This window comes from Stenella coeruleoalba, assembly GCF_951394435.1.
Source record: "Stenella coeruleoalba genome assembly, chromosome: 10".
In the NCBI taxonomy this organism is placed as follows: Eukaryota; Metazoa; Chordata; class Mammalia; order Artiodactyla; family Delphinidae; genus Stenella; species Stenella coeruleoalba.
The window spans coordinates 18566024-18589747 of record NC_137156.1 but is presented as its reverse complement, the minus strand read 5'-3'; the positions used below and the strand labels follow the sequence as shown (position 1 = coordinate 18589747).

General features: G+C 37.2%; 1 long non-coding RNA gene across 1 annotated transcript in view; it reads left to right on the top strand.

Moving 5' to 3' along the window:
- The window catches only part of LOC307193312, a 768132-nt gene that overhangs the window by 621931 nt on the left and 122477 nt on the right, over positions 1 to 23724 (top strand). The window contains exon 10 of the long non-coding RNA XR_013830296.1: positions 433 to 528. This is a non-coding gene — a long non-coding RNA (uncharacterized lncRNA). The remainder of the gene's footprint in view (positions 1 to 432; positions 529 to 23724) is intronic.

Below are 23724 nucleotides of genomic sequence, written 5' to 3'. Positions count from 1 at the left end.
TCCTGTTCCCTTCTGGGTTACAGTACATCACACTAGATGGCAGTCACACCCCAGTTTGGGATTCCATTTTACATCTCCCCCACACACAACCTTTTCTTGTCCAAAATAATATGGAATAAAACATGCAAATAAAATCTGTTCATTTTGTACAGGGTTCATTCAGAAAAGCTGGTATACAATTAGAGCTGATAAGGAAAAAAATATGTTAAACGATATTGAAAACTCACACATTGGGGGGGTTGTCTGGGGGGTGGGGATCCTCTAGTTTGTTTCTTTGTTTGTTACTGTTTTTCAGATTTAGTTTAATTACAAAAGGAAATTTCTTGGGCTAAAAATCAAAGCTTATGTGAGAAGGTAAAAGTGTATTTCTGAGAAAAGAAAATTCAGCCATGCCAGTTGCTTATGTTTTCTCAAATCCTGTGCTTCTTCCAGCAGATTGGCTGTGCTTTTATGCAACATTAACCTGGATTTTCTAGACAGAGACCATCAGATGCAAGCTCAGAGCCCTATGTGAATCGCCCATTAACAGTGAGTAGAATGATTGGAAGGAAAACAAAACCAAAGCAAAAGCTCCTGATACAATAAAGACCCCTTTTCATTGTGCTTGTGTAAATCTGGAGACCTGCTGAGGATTTGGAGGGAGACAAATTCAGTTTCTGTAAAATATTCTTGGTCAGCTAATCCAGAGCCCCAGAATACCCTACTAAGTGGAAACCATCTGAGAGAAGTTGTGCGAGAAATGGCCCTACTCTGATTCCACTAATTCATTTTGCATATAAAGTAGTAAAAAGGTAAAATGTTTTTATCAAAACAGACTTGGCAAACATTTAACTTGATGTTACAGGAATGTTATTTTTTCCCTCTCACAGTTGACAGCCCTAGGCTGTGGAATTCATAGGCACTATGCTCTCATTTTTTAAAAAGCATGTAATCACCTTTTAAAGGTTACTAGGGAGAAAACTGAGGCAGCATCCTAAAGAGCAGCGTGAATTCACGAGCAAATATGAAGAATGTTACTCAGCCTGCATGTGAAAATGCTTAATGCATTATTTATAGATGTTGTTTTACCACGGAGATCAAGGTCATGCATTGGACTCCCAGGCAATGGGTTAAGTCTTGAGAGGCCATTCTGATAATCCTGGCTGACAGTTTCTTGGATAGAGTTGGTGAACTTTGAGTTAGATGTATTTTCCAACTTGGAAGGAACAGTGAAAACTTTTTTTTTTAATTAGCTAGCTACTCATTTATCCAACTTGATCACAACTCATTAATTTTGATCAGAAACAGTGCGTGGGGTTGGGGGGTGTTGCTATGTTCTCATTTTCTCTCCCTAAATTCTATGAATCATTCTACTAAGAGAAATACGCAATTAACCTTGCCTTCTGCCCTTTGCCAAAGTTGTTTCCATATATTCCAGTGTCTAGAATAAAGCAGACTCAATGATAGTGTGACTTATAAGAAAATACTGGAATCCTAGGGCATTTACTTTAAAATTTCCAATGGAAAATTACTTCTAAATATTTCTAAATGCTTATATATATATGTGTGTGTGTAAAATATTGCAGAATTCCGTACCTTTAAGTGGTTACCTATACTGGGCCATTTTGTTATATGTGTGTCCCTTGGATTCTCCTGTATTACACAAAAGATGTAGACCTGCTTGTTCAAGTAATCTCGAGACATGATATTGAGGTCCTGAACCTCTTCTAGCATTAAACAGGCAGTGGCATATGGTGGGAAGATTAGGGGGAGTGAGCCACCCCAGTGCAGGCAATAAGGGGGTAACATTGTCCGCAGAAAATTTAAAAACAATAGGAAACCTTACTAAAAATAGGTCTGTTTTTATTATCATGATGCACCAACAATTCTAAACAACGTCAGTAATAAGATAACCCTATGTGCCAAGCAGATCCTTCCTTCTCCCTGTCTCCCCTAGAAGGATCCTGAAAAAGGGAAAATTCGTGATGCCATCATATAAACACAATGTAAAACAAAACAAAACAAAAGCAAAAAAGTTCTCTCATTCTTCCTTTTAATAATCTTTCCCTGTTCTAGTCTCCTCTATTTCCTTCAATTTTGATTTGAAGTTTTCACATATTATTCTTGTGAAAACGAAGGATTTTGGGGCCATTATTACTTTCCATGAATACTGAACATTTTTAGATTGATCTGGGCTTTCCTTGAAATCTTTACTCCTTTCTATCTTTCCCTGCATCCGGGAGCAGTAGATCAGAAATCAGTCAAAATAACAGAAATCCTTCATTTTAACAAAATACTACAAAGTCAAAACATTCAGGAGGAAGTGTCCCTATTGAATAGGCAATAGACTTCAGGATAATAAAAGGTGGCAAAGGGCCTTCTGTGAGAGGACAACTGGCAAGAACTTATCACCAAAGCCCATGGGAATCAGGATGGTGCAAAGCAAGCATCTCAGGACATCTCTGTTTTGAGTAAACACCTCTGCATCGAGATGTTTCCAGACCAATTAAAAAGGTCAGAGATTGAATTTATAGTAAAACCAATGTATGAATGGAAAGCAGTGTTGCAATCATTTGTGCATCCTGGAAAGGTATATGGATAAGATCCACTATTAGAAGCATAGATTTTAAAGTGAGAAAATCTAGAGTTTTAGTCCCAGCCCCACTGCATACGAAATGTATGCCATTGCTTAGGTTTCTCTTTAAGACTTGGTTTTCTCACCTCCTAAGTTGGTATAAAAATAATACAATAATAATAATATACTGTGGGGTCACCATTAGGTTTAAATGATATGATGTAAGTAAAATGTTCCATTCTCGGCACAGAGGAAACTTTCTATCCTTCTCAGTTATTTGATTCCATGTAGAATTTTATATGCACAGTGGGTGATAGAATAATATTTCTCTTTGGCCTAGACTAAGTACCAATGAAGTCAGTCGTGGGTTCGTTAAGGCTTTAAGCAAACGGTCACTCTAGCTCCTCATTTTATCCTTCTATATTTACTTACTTTCTCACACATCAGTCCCAATTATTTAATCCAGCTCTAGTTATTTAGAAGGCATACCAGGCCCTCTCACCAGTGTATAAATAATATTATACTCCTAACATGAGTGGTGAATTTTCACCAGAAAAAGATCAGTATGGACTAAAGTAAGCGAAGTTCCTATGACAGGGAAGCTCTTTGAGGTCAGTCTCACAGAATAGATTGGGTTTGAAGAGAGGGGAGCAGAAAGATGGTTCTACCCAGGGTTAGAGGAAGAGCGTGAGCAAAGAAATGGAGGGAGGGAGAGATTGTGCACCGAATGAGAAGGGAACCAGCATCCTTGGTGTGGGGAGATGTGTCATCACATAAATCAGGTTGGCTAGGGAGGCAAGGCTGATCACACAGACCCTTTATTGCTGGACAGAACGCTATTGACTTAAAGCAGGAAGCCACTTGGAATTTGAAATTCATATTTTGGGCTGAGATGCAGTGTGGGAACTGAGGCTAGAGTTGGAGCTAGAAGTTCTGGGAGGGTTGGCAACTGCAGCTGTGGTTGGGGTTAGGTTTGGGGGCCACTCATGCATAAAAGTGAAAATATATACGTGGATGGATGCATAAATTTCAGAGGATCCAAAGCGCTTGAAGCTAAGCAATGGATTTCTGTTTAAGAGTCTCTCTCTCTCTCTCTCTCTCTTTATATACGTATATGCATGTATATGTATGTATGTATGTGTATATATATGTATTTATGTGTATATGTGTATGGATATATGTAGTCATGTGTCTATATAGATATAAACATGAATACAATATATGTATACATATACATATAGGCAAAGCAGTGACTGATCCTATTATAGCTGTCTATTTGTGTGCTAAACTGAATGATAAAAAATAACTAACATTTATTAAGTTCAGGCACAGTGCTAAACACTTCCTGTAAGTTATCTAATTTAATTTAAATCTAATGGAAATGGAAAAGAGCTATTACAGTTGGGGTGAAAAGGAGACTGGGATCAAGGAAACCAGCTAATTAGCTGTTGCCAAAATCCGCATTTGAATTGATGAAGCTCTGGAGTATGGTAAATAGAAGTAGGAAAGGAAAGGAAGAGGAAAACATGAAAAATATTGGAAAGGGAGACATGATATCACTTTGAAAGAGACCAGGTGGAAGGGTTTTTAGAGAAGAAACATTGGAAGATGTTTGTAAATTTCATAACTTGGGGAGCTACCAGAACAAGAGAGGGAATGAAATGTTTGTAAACTGCAGTGTAGTTATTAATGTGAGATGTTATTATATTATTTTACCTATCCGTGCAGTTCTGCAAAAAGCATACTTGACTTCCTGCTGCACATTTTCCTCTGCTGTGTGATCTGCCTTAGATAATATCCTTCCAGCCCTTCTCCGACTTTGTCTTCCTCTTGTTTTCAAGCAAAGGAGAGAGAAAACCCAGCTACAGACTGACTTGCTTCAATGACATCAAACCCCATGACTGTCTCTCTTCCCATCACGACATGGTTACCCTATTTTAAATCACCATTGAAACAAAATAGACTAGGTTGTAGAAACAGTGATGTCCTCAGAAAAACATTTCACTGTATCATTTTTTGAGGCCAACATTGTAATAAGTGGTTTGGTGAAATCAAGAAATATTAACAAGTCCAAACTGAGATAATGAAATTATGATTTATTTTTGTTCAAATCTTCCATTCTCCCTTCTTGTTATTCGTCAACTGGGATTCTCAGATAGAAACATCATGGCATTGCTACGCTTTGCAGAATAAGACTGACATTTAACTAAAGGAGATAGTACATGTGTAGAGTTCAGGGATGATGTAGGGGTGGGAATGATTTTTCCTAATGTGGTGATTTTTGAGGAAGAAAGATAACTGTTTTAGTGAGTTAACTATGTGTCAGGTGTCATATGACAGAATAGTCCTTTGGTACATAAAAGATATCACGGATCCCTTTGGCCTTTTTATCCTAGTTTTTCCTTCACTACAAGTTCAATTCATATTTTAGAACTACCAATATAAGAGTTTTAGAAAATATGGCTAGGGAAAATTCAAGACCATGTCTTAATTGTTCTCTCACTAGTATCAATTCATATTTGAACAGTTTCATACTACTTGCAGAATTTATGTTCTGTGCAGCAAAGGGGGAAGTTTAAACAATTTGAAATGACTAGATTTATACTGGAAGATAAAAAAATCTAGGCATCCAGGTACATAGCATTTTTATTGTAATTTGTTAATGGGTTTATGAAAACTTTAAGGTTCTGGAGATTTGGGGATTCTCAAAGTGTTAGGGATTAAGCCAGAGTTTCCTCAATCTAATGAAAATAGGGTGGTCAGGATGAAACTCAAGAAGAAATGAAGAAGATGATTTGAGCAGAGAATTGAGGGAAATGAGGGACGAGTCATGGGAACATTTGAGGGAAGAAGATGCCAGCGAGAGGGAATCTCCAGAGGAAGGTCCCAAAAAAGGAAATGTGTCTGGATGTTTGAAGAAGGACAAGGAAGCTGACATAGAGTGAATGATGCTAGAGTAATAAGCAATGAAGTCAAAGGGTGGGAGTGAGATAGTGTGTTGGAGTATGCCATTGTGAGAAATCATAAGGATGTTGGCTTTTATTTTGGAGGAAATTTTCTGCTAAAACCCACTGCAAATAAGTTACCAAAATCATGTCATTCACATCCTTAGACTTAGATCTGTAGCAGAGATGATACTTCTTTTCATAAAGAGCTAGATAATAAATATTTTAGGTTCATGGGCCATGTGGTATCTGTGCTAACTCAACTTCACTACTATAACCAAAAAGCAGCCATAGGCAATACACATAAAATAAGAGTAAATAAAATTTTATTTGCAAAAGCAGGCAAGCAGCCCACAGGCTAGTTTGCTAATCTGTAACCTAGAGGGTTAGTCTGGTTTCTTTATATTTCTTCCAGGAAAGTTAAGCTAAGGGGAAATGTAGAAGAAACTAACATCGACTGACTATTATGTACCAGAATGTGTCCTAGGCTTTATATATACACACAGTTATCTATTCCCATTCCTATTATTAGAGACTTGTCCAGGACAGTTTTATCTCTCAGGAAAATAACTTCAATATCCTCGTCCCTAATTCTGCTTTGCTTGTACACTTCCTCAGTTCATTCTGCCAGGATGGATTTTAAAAACATAGTCATGCCAAATTTTTTTTTCTACTAATGTTAAATGTACAAGATCACTCTGGCAGACTGAATTGAGGAGGTGTACAGGCAAAGCAAATCAAGGACAAGGTTATTAAAGTGATTTTCATGCCAAACATTTAAAGAAAGAATAACACTGATTGTATACAATCTCTTCCAGAAGACAGAAGAGAAGGGGTCAGCACCCAGTTCATGGTAGAAGATCTGCATTACTCTGATATCAAAACCAGACAAAGACAGTAAACGTAGGAAAACTACAGAACAACACCTCACATTAGTATAGACACAGAAATTATTAACAAAATATTAGCAAATTGAACTTAATAATATGTAAAAAGAATAATACACTGATATCAAGTGGAACTTACTTCAAGAATGCAAGGATGGGGCTTCCCTGGTGGCGCAGTGGTTGAGAGTCTGCCTGCCAGGGCAGGGGACATGGGTTTGTGCCCCGGTCCGGGGGGATCCCACGTGCCGCGGAGCGGCTGGGCCCGTGAGCCATGGCTGCTGAGCCTGCGCGTCCGGAGCCTGTGCTCCGCAACAGGAGAGGCTACAGCGGTGAGAGGCCCGCGTACCGCAAAAAAAAATAAAAATAAAAAAAAGCAAGGATGTATCAGTATTTTAAAAATCATACAAAGTAACCTACAAATTAAGATTCAAAAGAAGCAAAAGCACTTGATCGTATCAATTGATGCAGAAAGAGCATTTTACAGAACTTAACACCCATTCATTATACAATCTCTCAGTAAATTTGGAATGGAAGAAAACATCTTCAACCCAATAAAAAGCATCTACGTAAACCCTACAGCTAACATCACACTTAATGGTTGAAGAATGAATGCTTTCTTCCTTAGATAGGGAACAAGTTAAGGATGTCTATTCCCCCCACTCATATTGATCATAAAACTGGAATCCTAGCCAATACAATAAGGCAATAAAATAAAATAAAATGTATGTTGATCAGAAAGAAAAAGTTTTCTGTCACTATTTGAAGATGACAATCGTATTTCCATATTCTAGCAATGCACAGTTATAAACTGATATTAAAATAGGATTCAGAATAGCTTTCAAGAAAGTGAAATACTTGTATAAATCTAATAAAATATGTATAGGATCTGTATAGTAAAAACTATACAACAATGATGAAGACAATCAAAGACCTAAATAAATTGAGAGAAGGAATATAGTCAGGGGTTGAAAGACTCAACGTGATACAGATGATAATACATCTCAAGTGGATCTATAGGTTTAATGCAATTGTTAACACAATCCCAACAGGATTTTTTGAAGATATACATAAACTGATTCTAAAATGAAGATGGATAAGGCAAAGGAAATAGGGTAGCTAAAGCAATTTTGGAAAAGGAGAATAATGTTGGAGAAATCACAAAACACAATGTTAAGACATTTATGGCTACAGTAACCAAAACTGTGGTACTAGCAGAGGGGTAGACAGGTGGATCAATGGAACGGAACAAATTAATACAAATAGCTACAGCTGACTTTCAACAAGGAAGGACCGATCTTCACCCAGTCTGCCTATGACAGTGAATCGAATCTTTGTCCTTTAAGTTGATCACAGTATAAGAGCCTGATATTAAGTTTTTGATTATCAAGGCACCCATTCCAAAAGATATCCATCCTGAATAAACATATTGCCATCTGTATGACCCAGCTGCTAATAAAACAACCAGATAAGGAACTAGGCTGCCTCCACCCATGAAGTTCTCCTTTCAGAAAATGCTGGGTGTCCTAAATAACTGACTGCTCAAGTGACCCTGCCTCCACTCTCCCACACCCTAGTTCCTTCTCGTCTGCTTCAAATTAGCCAATAATGAATGACTTTGAGAAACCCCAGACTTCCCAGCCTCACACCCTAATTAAGGCAGAGCCTCAGGTTCACAATCTCTCTCTCTGCCCATGAGATCACTGTATGACCCTTGAGCATGTCTGTACCCTCCAGAACCTGTGAGTAATAAAGATTGTTCCTCAAAGTTCCCTGAAGAATTTTTGCAGAAGTGCTTCTTGTGATCATAACAAAAATATTGGCCCCAATAGGGGAAATGTCTGTGGGGGCTCACTGTGAGTAATATGGGCCCAGTCCCAGCTGAGAGCATACATCCATAGGCTGAGACTGACAAAGTCTCAGTTTTGGGTCAAGCCCCAAACTAGAGTCATCATTGATTTTGCTCTTTCTCTCGCACCTTTGCCTAATTTGTTAGAAAACCCTGTCAAAGCATATCCAGGATCTATTTCTCACGTCCTTTGCTGTTAGCACCACAGTCTGGAGCATCATCACCTCTTATCTAAACTGTTGTCATAGAAACTGGCCTCAATACTTCTACACTTTCCCACTCTATAGTCTATAATCCATACAGTTGCCAAAGGAGTTATTTTGACAGTTAAGACATTGTATCAATCCTTGACTCAAAGTCTTCAAATGGCTTTTCATCTCACTAAGAGTATAAACCAAAATCATGATCACGGGGTTAAAAATTCCTGCGCGATCTGATCTGGACTCCACTCTCACTCTGCTCTCAAATCCTCTCTCTCTCTCTATCTCTTTCTCTTACTGACTCTTCTCCAGTCCCACTGCATTTCTCGATGTTTCTTGAACATGCCAATTATATTCTAGCCTCACAGTTTTTGCACTTGCTGTTTCTGGTGCTAGAAACTGTGTTTTCCCAGAGCTCAAAAAAAAAATTATTCCCTTAACTTCCTTCGGGTCTCTGCTAATATGGTATCGTAGCAGAGAGACCTTTCCTAACCACGTTATATAAAAAAACAACCTGCCCATCCCTGGCATTCCTAACTTCTACCTGCTTTATCTTTTCCTTTCTTCTTGATATATACAACCTACTAATGAATTATATTTTTTCTCCTTTATTAAATTATTCCATAAGTAGAACTTAACTTTCATGATGGCAGAGATTTTGTCTGTTTTGTTTGTTTATTGCTATATCTCCAAAATCTAGTACAGTTCCTGCCATACCATAGGTACTCAATACATAAATGTTTAATGAATAAATTGTATAGCCTTGATGTAATTCAGAATCTATAAATATACTCGATAAACAATGAAGCGCTGCTTTCCATGAATATGTTTTGAAAGTACTTTTAATAAACAATTTAGGTTGCATAAAGTATTGCTATTATTGTTCTTTTCATGTCTTTAACACAAGCCAATTTTTTTTTTTTTTTTTTTTTTTTTTTTGCGGTACGCGGGCCTCTCACTGTTGTGGCCTCTCCCGTTGAGGAGCACAGGCTCCGGACGCGCAGCCTCAAGCAGCCATGGCTCACGGGCCCAGCCGCTCCGCGGCATGTGGGATCTTCCCAGACCGGGGCACGAAGCCGTGTCCCCTGCATCGGCAGGCGGACTCTCAACCACTGTGCCACCAGGGAAGCCCAAGCCAATATTTTTTTGTCCATTCCTCCAAAGTTCTTTCTGGAGTAAATTCTTTATGAAGCTCTATAATTTTATCATTTTATCTTCTATGTTCATCATTTTATCTTCTATGATTTACCATTATTACACTTAGAGACTAGATTCCATGCTCAATAGGCCATCTATTTCTTTCTTAGTCTTTTTTCAAAAATTATTAAATGCTACTTCTGGTTGTGTGCTGGTTTTTGCCATGTGTTCCAACTAGCCAGTTTTAATACAAGTGTACATAATTCAAGGAGAAATCAATGTTTTGGATTTTTTTCCCATTTAAATATCTTTATTAGAGCTTTGACAAGATCATGTAGATCTTGACAAGATCATGCATTTTCCATTTTAAGAAGAAGTTACCAAATATTTACTCCAAATACCTCTTTCCTTTTTAATAAATTCAAAGACAAATATAAAACTTAAGGTCATAATTGACAATTGTTATAAAGAACTTGTGTCTGGAATCTTATAAACAGACTGGATAGTCTTTGACTTTTTATATGGCAGATCAAAATAAGCAAAGGGCTCAGACTACCTAAATAAGTTTATATAAGTTCCATGATATGATTCTTCTCTTCATAATGATAATGAGAGTACTACAGTAAGCAAAATAAGACAAAACAAAAAATAAACGTGTTAGCTTCATGATACCTAATTCTGTAGGAAATTACTATCAGCAAAAATGCTTCTTAAGCAAAGAAACATAGGGTTTACCCTTAAGTTGTCTACAATCTAGGTCATAGGAGAAACCAAACCCGCAGCTCCCACTGCTTGACAACAGATGAAAGAGAGACAAATTATTACTGAGTTTTGAGTTCCAAAGCCTCTTAGGGACATTGGGAACTTGCAGGGAATCCAGAGAAGAGCCACAGGGATGATTAGAGAGTGTAAAATGGGACCTTTGAGGATAGGTTAAAAGAATTGGGATTATTTAGTTTGGAAACAAGGTTATTTAAAAAGTGGTTTCATAATAGCTTTATGTTAGCTAATTGATGGTGGTGACTGACTATTCTCCAGCATGAGAAGAAATGGGCAAAATATGCTACCTGAGAGATTTGGGTTAAACATACAGTAAGGCGGAGGTTTCAAAGACTAAAGATAGAATGGATGGTCAAAGTATGATACTATGTTTTCTTTTTGGTTTATTTAATTTTTTAAAATAGAGAAGAGATTCATATAGCTAATGTGGAGAGAATGAAAATAAGTCATTTCTTTTAAGGCTTAAACACTGGATGACTTCTCAAAATATCTTACAGGTATGTGACCCTTGGACCTTACATAGCATTTGCCGAGTTTTACAATAAGTTTAGTGACAATTTTGAACAGAACATCCTGCACCTTATCCTCTCATCTTTAATTTTTGTATGACACTAATTATCTCTACAGAGTGAAATTTTAAGTGCTTGGTACTTTGTATCCACTTACAGTGAGGCACACCAAACTATCACAAAGGAATGCACTGTTCGTTTTCCTTAGGAAGTATTTCACAGTTCATTGGTAGATGATGTACAGTCTTCTGGCATATGAAACCAGATTGGCAATAAAAATTACTTCCTCACGGATAACAATTTACCCTACATTTAGTATCTCCAAAAAGTTTTTTAGAAAAAAAACTGGAAGTAATCAGGCTGAATTTCACTTTTTTACTTCTTAAATACTCATCAAAATAAAAGGAATAGCTAATGCAATGATTATGAAAATAAATTTTTTCAATCCAAAGGCAATAATTCAATTGAAAACTCATAAAAAGGGATACTGTGACACAATTCATCTGTCTCGAAGCTTGAATAATGTTTGATTTGTTCCAAACCAAATTTTAAATAGCCTAATAAGCAAACCCAAATTTATTTTAAAACCCAACTCTCATTGTTTGCCATTTCAGTGGGTTTTCTTCTTGGCAACAAAGAGCCGGAAGTCTTAATAAAGTTGGGAACTTACTTAAATGCAGTGATGAAGAAATTGGGCCAATGCTTAGGAAAACTGTTTGCCAAGAAATGTTGGAACAATCGCCTTTTAAGTATTGTTCCATTTAAGAGGTGGAATTAAACTTCTATGGAGCAAAACTGCCGTATACACCTTATCATTGGAGTGTGCTTTGCACAGTTTTAAATGGAATTAGGGGTTTCTCATTAATGAAACAAATAAATTTGAATTTATTTCCTGAAAAGACAAGGTATGGATTCCAGTAAGAGTGTTTTAAAACACTTTTATATACTTACCTACATTACAGTATTTCAGAGTAATAGGAAAATTGGCCATCAAATGTTTCTTCATTAATTTCACACTGTGAGCATATAAATAAATAGCTAAGCTCAGGGCAGACTTTCTAAGTCTTTCAACCCCATCCATTTACCTGTTCTTTTAGCTTCATTTACTGTGATGTTGGAACCATTTATTTGACCACCTTTTTGGTACATGGATCAGTGCATGTTAAAGATAAAATTGTTTTTCATTGCATGAAATTGCTTACAATTAAGCTGGAAGAGAATTCTTAAAAAGAAAGAAAAAAAGAAAATGAAGCACCCTCACTCTACTGTTACCTGCTTCATATTCTTATATATTTCATATATCTTATTCTTAGATGTAAAGAAAAAGGTCACTCAGTATTAGGAGATTGAAATTGTCATGGTGGTGATGGGATAGATGATACTCTGAGATGGAAAGTTTAACTGACTCTATACTTCGGTTTACAACCTTCTTTTCTGTAGCTTCTGGTTGCCCAATTGCAAAAAGTATACTTCTGAGAAAATCGGGAGTTTTCTTCAAAAATACAGATCGATACTGGAGACATGATACATTCTGGATGGACACCTGCAATGAAATAACCCATTTAAAGACATTTTACTCTACATTAGTTGGAATACAAAATAAAAAGTCCATCTTGGTAAAATTATAATCACCAGCTTTTTACCTGTGAAGTTTTCAGAGATATGCTCTACCATTAAGTCTCTATTTAGGCAGAAATTAAATTTCCACCCTTATCAGCTGTGCAGGCTTCCGTGAGTCATGCCCACAGAGCTTAATCCAGACAGCAGTGTTTTGTCATCCACAAATCTCTTCTATTCTAATCTTTGGGTGTGTTTAGAAGTATCAATGTGGCATTTTCATAGGCCTGGCTACAAATTGGAGGCATACCATGCAGCAGAAAATACAAGCTCATCGAGAGGGGGAAAAGAGCTTAGGTATTTTATTCTAAATTGACAAATAGGATGTTTCTGATCTCAAAGGAATTCTTTGGCTCACTACTGAATTACTATTTTTAAAAATGTATAACTGAGACCCAAATTCAGATCTCTTAGGAAATAGAACTTCAGTATACTTTCTACTATTCACAGTAAGAATTAGCACCACTGAATTAAAGGTAATGCAAAATGAATTAAATAAAAAAGCCTCTATCCTTGGGAAACTTATGATGAAGGACATTGATTCAGAAAGAAACACAGAGGATAGGATGTCACTTGTTAGGTAGATACTCAAGGGAGAGAGCAAGTTGCAGTAATGTGTTTAGACTGAAAGTTTCCTGAGAAATTACCAAATATTCTTTTGATAGGATTTGATTTGGAAGTAATTCAGGTGATACCTAGATGTACAAGAATAGGAATTTAATGCACAGAGGAGAGTGGGGCATTGCAGGATTATGGTGGAAACAGAAAAGAAGCTTGGAAGATGTACATCAAGGACTGGAAAACGAGTAAGGGGAAGAGAATGGTTGTGCCCATAAAAGACAAAAGTATCCTGTCTTCTTCACTCTGTCTCTTAAAATAATGCTCATAGTATGTATTTAACAAATGTTCGAAGGAGAAGTACAAGGTGGTCTACACATGTGCTAAAATGTTTAGGAGCAAGTCCTGATGGGAAGGTTAGAAGTAAAACTTTCATTAAATTCACTTGGGTGCAAAGTACATTTTAACCATCATCATCTCCTGGCTGTTTTTGATTTCTCAATACACTTGGCATTAGCACATTACAATATCATGAATCTTTTCAGAAGAGTAGTGTTTGTAGGCATCCAAGGAAGTGTATGTGAGACACACACACACACACACACACACACACACACAGTCTAAGAGATCCTTCTAAGTCTATGTCACCTTCAACCTCTATTTTTAATTTTTTTGGAGTAACTATGTTACTTATTTTATTGTTGTATATGAATTGAGTTATGATGATGTAAAAATATATTTATAAGGATGGTGTGAGTAGAGTTGTATGTAAAAATCTTGGAAATAACTTATTTGGGAATATGGTGGTTATAACATATCAAGCCTTTTCAAATGCATTTATTTTATTCTATTTTTAAAGATTGCTTGTTATATTAAATACTTTAGGTAAGTTTGTAGAACCATTTATAATGAAATAAGTGCATTTTAGTGGTTGTTGATGGGTGATAATGATCTAATAAGCTTTGTCTATTTCATACTTTTTCTGTCTATTTAATATCATTTATAACCATTCATTCTAGAAATTCAGAAAGAGTAATGAACCATTAAGGTAACCTGTCCCTTTCTGCTTTCTCTATACCCAACACTCGTATTTTGTTAATTCTTGGTTTCAATAACTTTAGTGTTGGTTCATCTGTCGTATTCTGTGGGAAAGTAGTCCACACACTGTTGGTTCTCAATGTCTAGATAATTTATTTTCTAATAACATTAGAAATTAGCCCTTAATATTTATAACAAAATATGTTGGTTGAAGTTTGTACAAAATATTCTCAATGGGAATAAGTGTATAGTACATTTTGGATTTATATTTCTGAGCACCTGCAAAATACATGGCAATATGCTTTAAATTATTTCATTAACATGATATCTCATTGAGAGTTAGATCCTTAAAGCTCAATTTTATTAGGATATATTTGTTTTGTTACTCAGAGTATTATATCTCCTGTCAATCACCTGGTGAGGTAAAAGTATAAAACATTACTTCAGGGACCGTCCATCATTCTGCCTTCTAAATCTCTCATTACATGCGTAGCACATTTGGATGGAGATATTGGCTTCTTGTTTTCACATGAGGTTCTATGTGTTTATTTGTATTTGTCCTATCTTTGACATCAAACATTAATCACTACAAGGGTCACCCTCTCGTGTTAAATAGCACAATTAGGGAAAATTTTCTTTTTCATACAAATGTTACTCACCTTAATACATTCTAAAGGGAAACAAGCACACTGAACCAAAATAAATTTGGGACATTCCAGATGATTTATTGACTTACATGATGTTTTGCATTCTTTTTGGAAAGCAATTGTACTGTAGGGTTAAAAAGTTCTGCATCTACAGCAAGAGTCCCTAGGTCCCAATTCCGTTCATGTGTCCTTTAGAAATCTAATGTGTCAAAGTTTCCTTATCTGTAAAGTGGAGCAAAAAACTATTGTAGATCATAGAGTTTTTATAAGTGTTAAATGAGATAGTGCATGTAGAACACAGAGTATCTAGCTCGTAGTTGGCATTCAGTAATTTTTTTTAATAATAAACTAATACATTGCTGGTAATAGGCTTGGAGCTGTGCCATGCAGATCCCCTTCAAGGAAGGACTTGTGGCCCCACTGCACTTGGCTGGCAGTGTCTGCTGATACTGCTTCAGATGCAGAGAAATACCTCCTTGAAGCTCACATCTTTAGGGATAATATTGTCTTACTTAGATGCATGGATTGACCAAGGACATGGAAAGGGTTGCAGAGCACTTTAAGGCATGTGAGTTTTCTACATTGTGATATAGTCATATTGAGCCAAGTGCTATGACATAGATTGCTGTAAAATTATATAATATCATTTATCAACTATATAATCATCATTGTAAAATTAATTATGAAAAGAGGGGGAAAGCCCCATGTTATTCATGGTCTTTGTTGATTATATTTTACACTTTTCAAGTCTTTTGTGAATCAAAGTCACTTCTTGTTGATTAATGTTTGAAAAAATACTTTGATACACTTTGATGAACTGAGCTGAAAATAATTTCTAGTTTTCCTGCCACTGATTTGTATTGGCAATTTTCAGTTGTTCTAGACATGGCTTTTTAAATTGCTTTTAGATTGAATGACAGTATTAAAAAAGAGGCTAAGAATCAAGGGCCAAAATATTTGTGGTTCAATCTCAATCATGTGACCAATTTGTGTCTCCTTTTTTCCTAGCCCTTGCATTCTAGAAGAGAATGTATAAAAAGACTTTTCTAAATCTCTAGATCAATTTGTAATATGAATGAAGAGAAATGATTGTTAGCTACAAGCCTTCATTCATACATTTGAATATACTGTGTGCTTTTTTATAAGTGAATTTTGTTCTATTTTCTATGAACATCCATATCTATCAAGGTGATGTTCATAGAAAATAGAGTTGTATCATATCTAGAGTTTATGAATATTGTTTCAACAGAACTAATGCCTATGGATTCTGTTCATTTTTTGGAGTGCATCCTCGCTCGTTAGTCCTTTTTACATTTAAAATGTAAACTAAGAAAGATCACAGTAATTCAGTTACCACGGGTAAAATTTGTGCGTCTGAAAAAGAATGAGCTTATTGGTAGCTTAAGAGACAAAACTGATCCAGGTTTTAATCACATAAGTCATTTCTCATATGTGAAAACATATTTTAGAGACACTTGAACATCTTCCAGTTTCAAAGAGAAGCTGTGTGGGCAATGAGACATCCTGCCCATTAAATGTCATTTATCTCACTGTCCTTAAAAACTTTAACTCCGACCAAGATAGCAACATAGGTCATTCTTGACTTTGCTACCTCTCAAAGAAGAACAACTAAAATTATTCACGAACAAGATACCACTGAGAGAATCCTAGAATGTTAGGGTGAGGCTGAAGCACCCTCCCCCCATGCAGAGCAGAGACCAAGACAGACTGCATTAGAGGGCAAGAGAAGCAACTACATGTTGACCACATTGCATCTCCCCAAGAGCAGCTCAGCACCCCATGGAGAGCTCTGCTAAAACTCCTGTTCCTCCTGTGGGAAAAGATAGCCTAGTGGGGACAACCAGCTCCCTCCACCAACATTGTGGGTCTCTTTGTGGGAGCCCCTACTCTGATCTGACCCTGTGGGGATTTCAGGGGCATTCTTAGGGCTCAATCACTGGGAATCTGACTGTGACAGAGAAGAAGGCAGGAGTTTACAACAACCGGCATACAGATTTTGAGAGACTAACTTCATACCTGCAGGGCCTAAGTAGTAATTCCCGCCAGCGGCTTTGCTCACCTACAGAACCAAGTTCGTGGTGCACTCTGACCAAGGAACTCAGGGATTCTCAAAGAAGGGGTTTTGCCAACCCTACAGCCTGGTTTGCCCACACCCAGGCAAAAAGCTGAGTCATAGCCCTGACTGCTGTGGAAAGTGTCTCCCAGACACATCTGACCAGAGGTGTTGGCAGAGCACATGGAAGCTGTGTAGTCCGGCAATGCTTGAGCCAAGAGGTAGGCAGGCAGGGTTGATCGCCTCCAGAGCAAAGCTAGTAACTGAAGTGGAGGGTTCTCATGCTACTCCAGGCAGAGGAATTAATTCATAGAACAGGCTGAGGATAGTGCCTGGCCTCTCCTAAACAGAAAGCCTGTTCAGAAAATTGAGAGTTACCTGGAGTGACCCCTCCCCTTCCTGCCTGGGCAAGGAATCTAAGATAAAGCCACACCTTCTGTGGCTCCCAGTCCCATCTGACCAAAAGGGCTGGCAAGAACACCTGGAAGCTGTGTTGCCGAGTGGCACTTGAGCTAAGAGAAGGTCAGGCAGAGCCAAGAGTTTGCAGAGCAAAACCAGTGGACCTCTTTGGCTAGAGAATTTGGTGCGCAGGTTGGCTTGAGTTAACACAACAAACAAAGAGCTTTACAGGCTTTAGAGCTGCTGCTCACACTGCACCCAGGCAAGGAAATTAGTTTCCAGCTCTATTTATTACTGAATGTAGCCTTCAGCCTGCCTGACCAAGGAACCTAAAGAGCACAGAGGAAGCTGTGTAACCCATTCGGCAGCTCTGCTTACAATGACACTTGAACAGAAAGCACAGCCTTAGGCTTTACTCATCTGCAGAGCAAAACCAGGGAGTACACCGCACGTTCTTGCCTAATTCAAGGCCTCAAACAATGAGCCGTATTGGCCTCGGGTCTAGTCCTGCTGTCCTATCAGGAAGGGAAGCTAATTCATAGGTCCATTTACTAGTTAATCTAGGTCATCTAATAAGCCTGACCAGAGAATCCAGGCAAGCATGGGGCCCATCCTACAGCCTCACTTGGATAGGGTACAAAGCCAGCAGTCTTATCCAACAGTTCTCAGTCAGGTACACACACCCCCATTCCCATACTCAAAGCTCAAACAGTTGCCTCACCCCAAATTAGACTATAATAGTAGGCCCCACCTGCCCAGGGATATTACCCTCAAACACACCCAGAAACCCAAACTGAGCTGACTGGTAAAGATCTGTCTCTGCCAAAGCAAACCTGTAGAATTTGGAAGAGGAACCGTGTTACTCAGATGTGCAGATACCAGCTTGAGGAAACAAAGATTAAAAAAAGCAAAAACGAAAAAACAATGTGACACCACCAAAGGAAACTAATAAAGCCCTAATAACTGATCTTAAAGAAATGGAGATCTATGAATTGTCTCTCAAATAATTCAAAATAATTCTCTTAAAGAAGTTTAATGAACTACAAGAACACACAGACAACTAAATGAAATTAGGAAAATAATGCATGAAGAAAATGAGAAATATGACAAACCAATAGAAACCATCAAAAAAATTCAGAAATCCTAGAGTTAGAAAATACAATAACTGAACTGAAGAATTTAGTAGCAAGTTTCAAAAGCAGACTCAACCAAGCGAAGGAAGAATTGGTGACCTGGAGGATAGAACATTAAAATTATACAGTCAAAGGAATAATAACAAAAAAAAAAGTGAAGAAAGTCTGTGAGACTTATGGAATACAATTAATAGAAACAATATTTGCATTATGGGAATTCCGGAAAGAGACAAAAGAAAGATGGAAGGAAAGAAAGAAAGGAGGAAAGAAAGAAAGGAAGGAAGAAAAAAAGAAAGAAGGAAAGGGAGAAAAGAAAGAAGGAAGGAAGGAAGAAAGAAGGAAACAGAAAGGAAGAGGAAAGAAGGAAGGAAAGGAATGAAGGAAGAAAGAAAGAAAGGGAAAGGAGAGAGAGAGGAAAGGAGAGAGAGAGAGAAAGATGAAGGGAGGAAGGGAGGGAGGGAGGAAAGGAGGAAGGAAGAGACAAAGTATATTTAAAGCAATGGCTAAAAACTTACCAAACCTGGGAGAAAAAATGAACATCCAGATCCATGAGGCCCAGGTATGTTGAACCCAAATAGGGCTATATGGAAACACATTATAATGAAATTGTCATAAGACAAACACAAAGAAAGAATTTTAAAAGCATCAAGAGAAAAGAGAGAAGTTACATACATGGGAACTCCCTAAGATTATTGACAGATTTCTCAATACAAACATTTCAGGTCATTAGAAAATGGGATAACATATTTAAAACATTGAAGGGAAAACACTGTCGACCAAGAATACTATACCTGGGTAAGCTGTTCTTCATAAATAAAGGAGAGATAAAAACTTTCCTCAACAGGGCTTCCCTGGTGGCGCAGTGGTTGAGAGTCCGCCTGCCGATGCAGGGGACGCGGGTTTGTGCCCCGGTCCGGGAAGATCCCACATCCCGCGGAGCATGGCTGGGCCCGTGAGCCATGGCCACTGAGCCTGTGCGTCCAGAGCCTGTGCTCCACAACGGGAGAGGCCGCAACAGTGAGAGGCCCACGTACCACAAAAAATAATAAAATAAATTAAAAAAAAAAAAACTTTACTAAACAATCAAAAGCTGAGGGAGTTCATTACTGTAGAGCTGCCTTATAGGAAATGCTAAAGGGAGTTCTTTGAGTTGAAGTGAAAACATGTTAATTAACATCATAAAAACATAAAAAGGTAATGTAAAACTCACTGGTAATGGTAAATATATATTCAAAGTTAGATTCTGTAATGCAGCAATGGTGGTACATTGAAACTCCAGTTTAAAAATATTTTTAAATTAAGTTGTGAAAATAACCATAACTATAATAATCTATTACTAGTTCCACAGTATAAAAATATGAAAATTGTAACAGCAATAACCTAAAATTTCAGGGACAGGAGAAAAAATGTGCAAAGTTTAGAAATTCTATTGAAATCATTATCAGCATAAAGTAGGGTGCTATGATTTTAAGATTTTTTTATGTTAGCCTCAAGCCTCATGGTAACCACAAGGGAAAGACCTGCCATAATTTATAAAAAAAAATGATAAAGAAGTCAAAGCTGATACCAAAAAGACAGAAAACATGCAAAAAAACAGCAGGATAAGAAACAAGGAACAATGCATCTATAAAGCAACAATAAAACAATGAACAGAATGGCAAAAATAAGTCCTTACATATTAATGATTACTTTAAACAAAAATGGATTAAATTCTCTAATCATAAGACCTAGGATGGCTGAATGGATAAAAAAACAAGATCCAATGATATACTGCCTACAAGAGACTTGCTTTAGCCTTAAAGACGCACATAGACAGGGATGGAAAAAAAGACATTTCCAAACAAATGGTAACCAAAACCAAACCAAAACAAAACAACCCCCCCTCCAAGAGTAGCTATACTCTTTGTCTCTCAGACAAAAGAGAATTTAAACTAAAAATGGTTTAGAGATAAAGAAGGTCATTACATAATGATAAAGGGCTCCAAAGAAGATGAAAACACTAACTCAAAAAGATATCTACACCCCCATTTTATAGCAGCATTATTTACAGTTGCCAAGCATGGGATAAACCTAAGTGTCCTTTGACAGATGAATGGATAAAAAAGTCGTGAAACATATATACAATGGAATATTATTCAGCCATAAAAAGTGAGGAAATCCTACCATTTGCAAAAACATGGATGGACCTTGAAGGCATTGTGCTAAGTGAAATAAGTCAGGAAGAGAAAGAAAAATACTGTATGATTTCACTTATGTGTAGAATCTAAAATAACCAAACCAAAAAAAAAAAAAAAAAGCCGCACAGAAAAAGTAATTAGACTTGCGGTTACCAGAGGTGAAGGATGTGGGGAGTGGGGAGGAGGAGTTGGAGGAAGGTGGACAAAAGGTATAAACTTCCAGTTATAAGACAACTAAGTACTGGAAATATAACGTACAACATGATGACTATACCTAACACTGTCGAATTCTCATCACAAGAACTTCTCTTTTTTCTTCTTTTTTCGTTTCTTTTTATTGTATCTCTATTAGATGATGGATGTTATTTGAACCTATTGTAGTGATCATTTCACAATATATGTAAATCTAACAATTGTGCTGTATGCCTTAAATTTATACAGGTATGTATGTCTGTATGCCTTAAACTTATACAGGAATGTATGTCAATTATTTCTCAATAAAATTGGAAAAAAATTACCCTTACCTTCTTTTGTTCACCTGTTAGTTTGACAGGGAACTGCAAGATGCTTTTGTGTGTGTGTTGTGCCCCCGCCATCCGCCTTGTCTCAAACTAATGTGGCTAACTATGTGAAAAGGAAAATGTTATTCTGTTACTATGCTCTGCCCAGACCACTGGCAATGAAGAAAAAAATAATTTTTTGAAATTCAATTTAGGGAAGATTAGGATATAATTTCTTGAGTTATCATTGTCATATTCATTGGATTTTTAAATTCTACTTTTATTTCCTGCCATTTATTTATCCTGCCCTTTGTTTCATTTATGATCTAATCAATTCATTTTTTTAATTTCTAAATTTAAAGCATTACTCACCTGAAAGGGTAACTCTGAAACTTCTGTATGTTAGAAGTGAAATACAGTAAATTCATATGCTAGACCTACTAGTACCATTTAGCTTAAAACTCTAGGAATATGAATAAATTGGTAGAATTTCTATTTATTGTGAGAGTATTCTTTGAGATAGATTCCTTTCTTTGTGATGAGTGGGAACCATAAATTAAGAATATTCATAAATAATCAATGATATAAAAATTTTTTGCCTTGGGAATTCCCTGGTGGTCCAGTGGTTAGGGCTCTGCGCTTTCACTGCTGAGGGCCTGAGTTCGATCCCTGCTTGGGGAACTAAGGCCCCACAAGATGTGTGATGGAGCCACAAATTTTTTTTCTTTTACCTCAAAAGTATTTTAAAATTACAAACTACAAATAGATTTGAAGAACGGCTAGTTTGCAAGCTGTTTGGATTTTTTGCGTGTCGGGGGTGTGGGGATGTGGGTGTGGGTGTGCGCACACCTCTGGGGGGTATAGAGGGTGGGAAAGAAAGATGAGTCAGTTGATCAAGCCAAAAAATAAATAAGCATGCTCTTCCCTTCTGCATGGAGGGTTATGTTTGGGAACAAAGAAAATCTGTCACAACCAGGAAAACTAAGTAATTGCTTTAACCTGTTAAAGATCCCTTCTTACTCCTTAATCTATTTAAAACAAGAAGCTTCATTTCCACCTACTACAATATTCTTACAGGTGCAAATGGCAACAAACACCACGAAGGCCCCTGGCAGTGTTTTCTAGGAAACTAGGGAAAAAAAGGTTGCTGAAATGAATCTGTGAATCCAAATATATCATCTAATATCTGTTAAATTTATTTTTCTGAAGAAAGCTATAACTCATATATAATTCATTTGTGAAACACAGCAATGATTTTCTCCCTGACAAAACAAATATATCCCATAGGTAACCCACACACTTTGTGAACTTATTTCAGCAGATACTAAGACTTTTTTTTTTTTTTACATCTTTATTGAAGTATAATTGCTTTACAATGGTGTGTTAGTTTCTGCTTTATAACAAAGTGAATCAGTTATACATATACACATGTTCTCATATCTCTTCCCTCTTGCGTCTCCCTCCCTCCCACCCTCCCTATCCCACCCCTCCACGCTGTCACAAAGCACCGAGCCAACATCCCTGTGCTATGCGGCTGCTTCCCACTAGCTATCTACCTTACTACGTTAGTGTGTATACGTCCATGACTCTCTCTCGCCCTGTCACAGCTCACCCTTCCCTCTCCCCATATCCTCAAGTCCATTCTCTTGTAGGTCTGTGTTTTATTCCTGTCTTACCCCTAGGTTCTTCATGACTTTTTTTTCCTTAAATTCCATATATATGTGTTAGCATACGGTATTTGTCTTTCTCTTTCTGACTTACTTCACTCTGTATGACAGACTCGAGGTCTATCCACCTCATTACAAATAGCTCAATTTCGTTTCTTTTCATGGCTGAGTAATATTCCATTGTATATATGTGCCACATCTTCTTTATCCATTCATTCGATGATGGGCACTTAGGTTGCTTCCAGCTCCTGGCTATTGTAAATAGAGCTGCAATGAACATTTTGGTACATGACTCTTTTTGAATTATGGTTTTCTCAGGGTATATGCCCAGTAGTGGGATTGCTGGGTCATATGGTAGTTCTATTTGTAGTTTTTTAAGGAACTTCCATACTGTTCTCCATAGTGGCTGTATCAATTTACATTCCCACAAGCAGTGCAAGAGGGTTCCCTTTTCTCCACACCCTCTCCAGTTTATTGTTTCTAGATTTTTTGATGATGGCCATTCTGACTGGTGTGAGATGATATCTCATTGTAGTTTTGACTTGCATTTCTCTAATGATTAATGATGTTGAGCATTCTTTCATGTGTCTGTTGGCAGTCCGTATATCTTCTTTGGAGAAATGGCTATTTAGGTCTTCTGCCCATTTTTGGATTGGGTTGTTTGTTTTTTTGTTATGAGCTGCTTGTAAATTTTGGAAATTAATCCTTTGTCAGTTGCTTCATTTGCAAATATTTTCTCCCATTCTGAGGGTTGTCTTTTGGTCTTGTTTATGGTTTCCTTTGCTGTGCAAAAGCTTTGAAGTTTCATTAGGTCCCATTTGTTTATTTTTGTTTTTATTTCCATTTCTCTAGGAGGTGGGTCAAAAAGGATGTTGCTGTGATTTATGTCATAGTGTTCTGCCTGTGTTTTCCTCTGAGAGTTTGATCGTTTCTGGCCTTACATTTAGGTCTTTAATCCACCTTGAGCTTATTTTTGTGTATAGTGTTAGGGAGTGATCTAATCTCATACTTTTACATGTACCTGTCCAGTCTTCCCAGCACCACTTATTGAAGAGG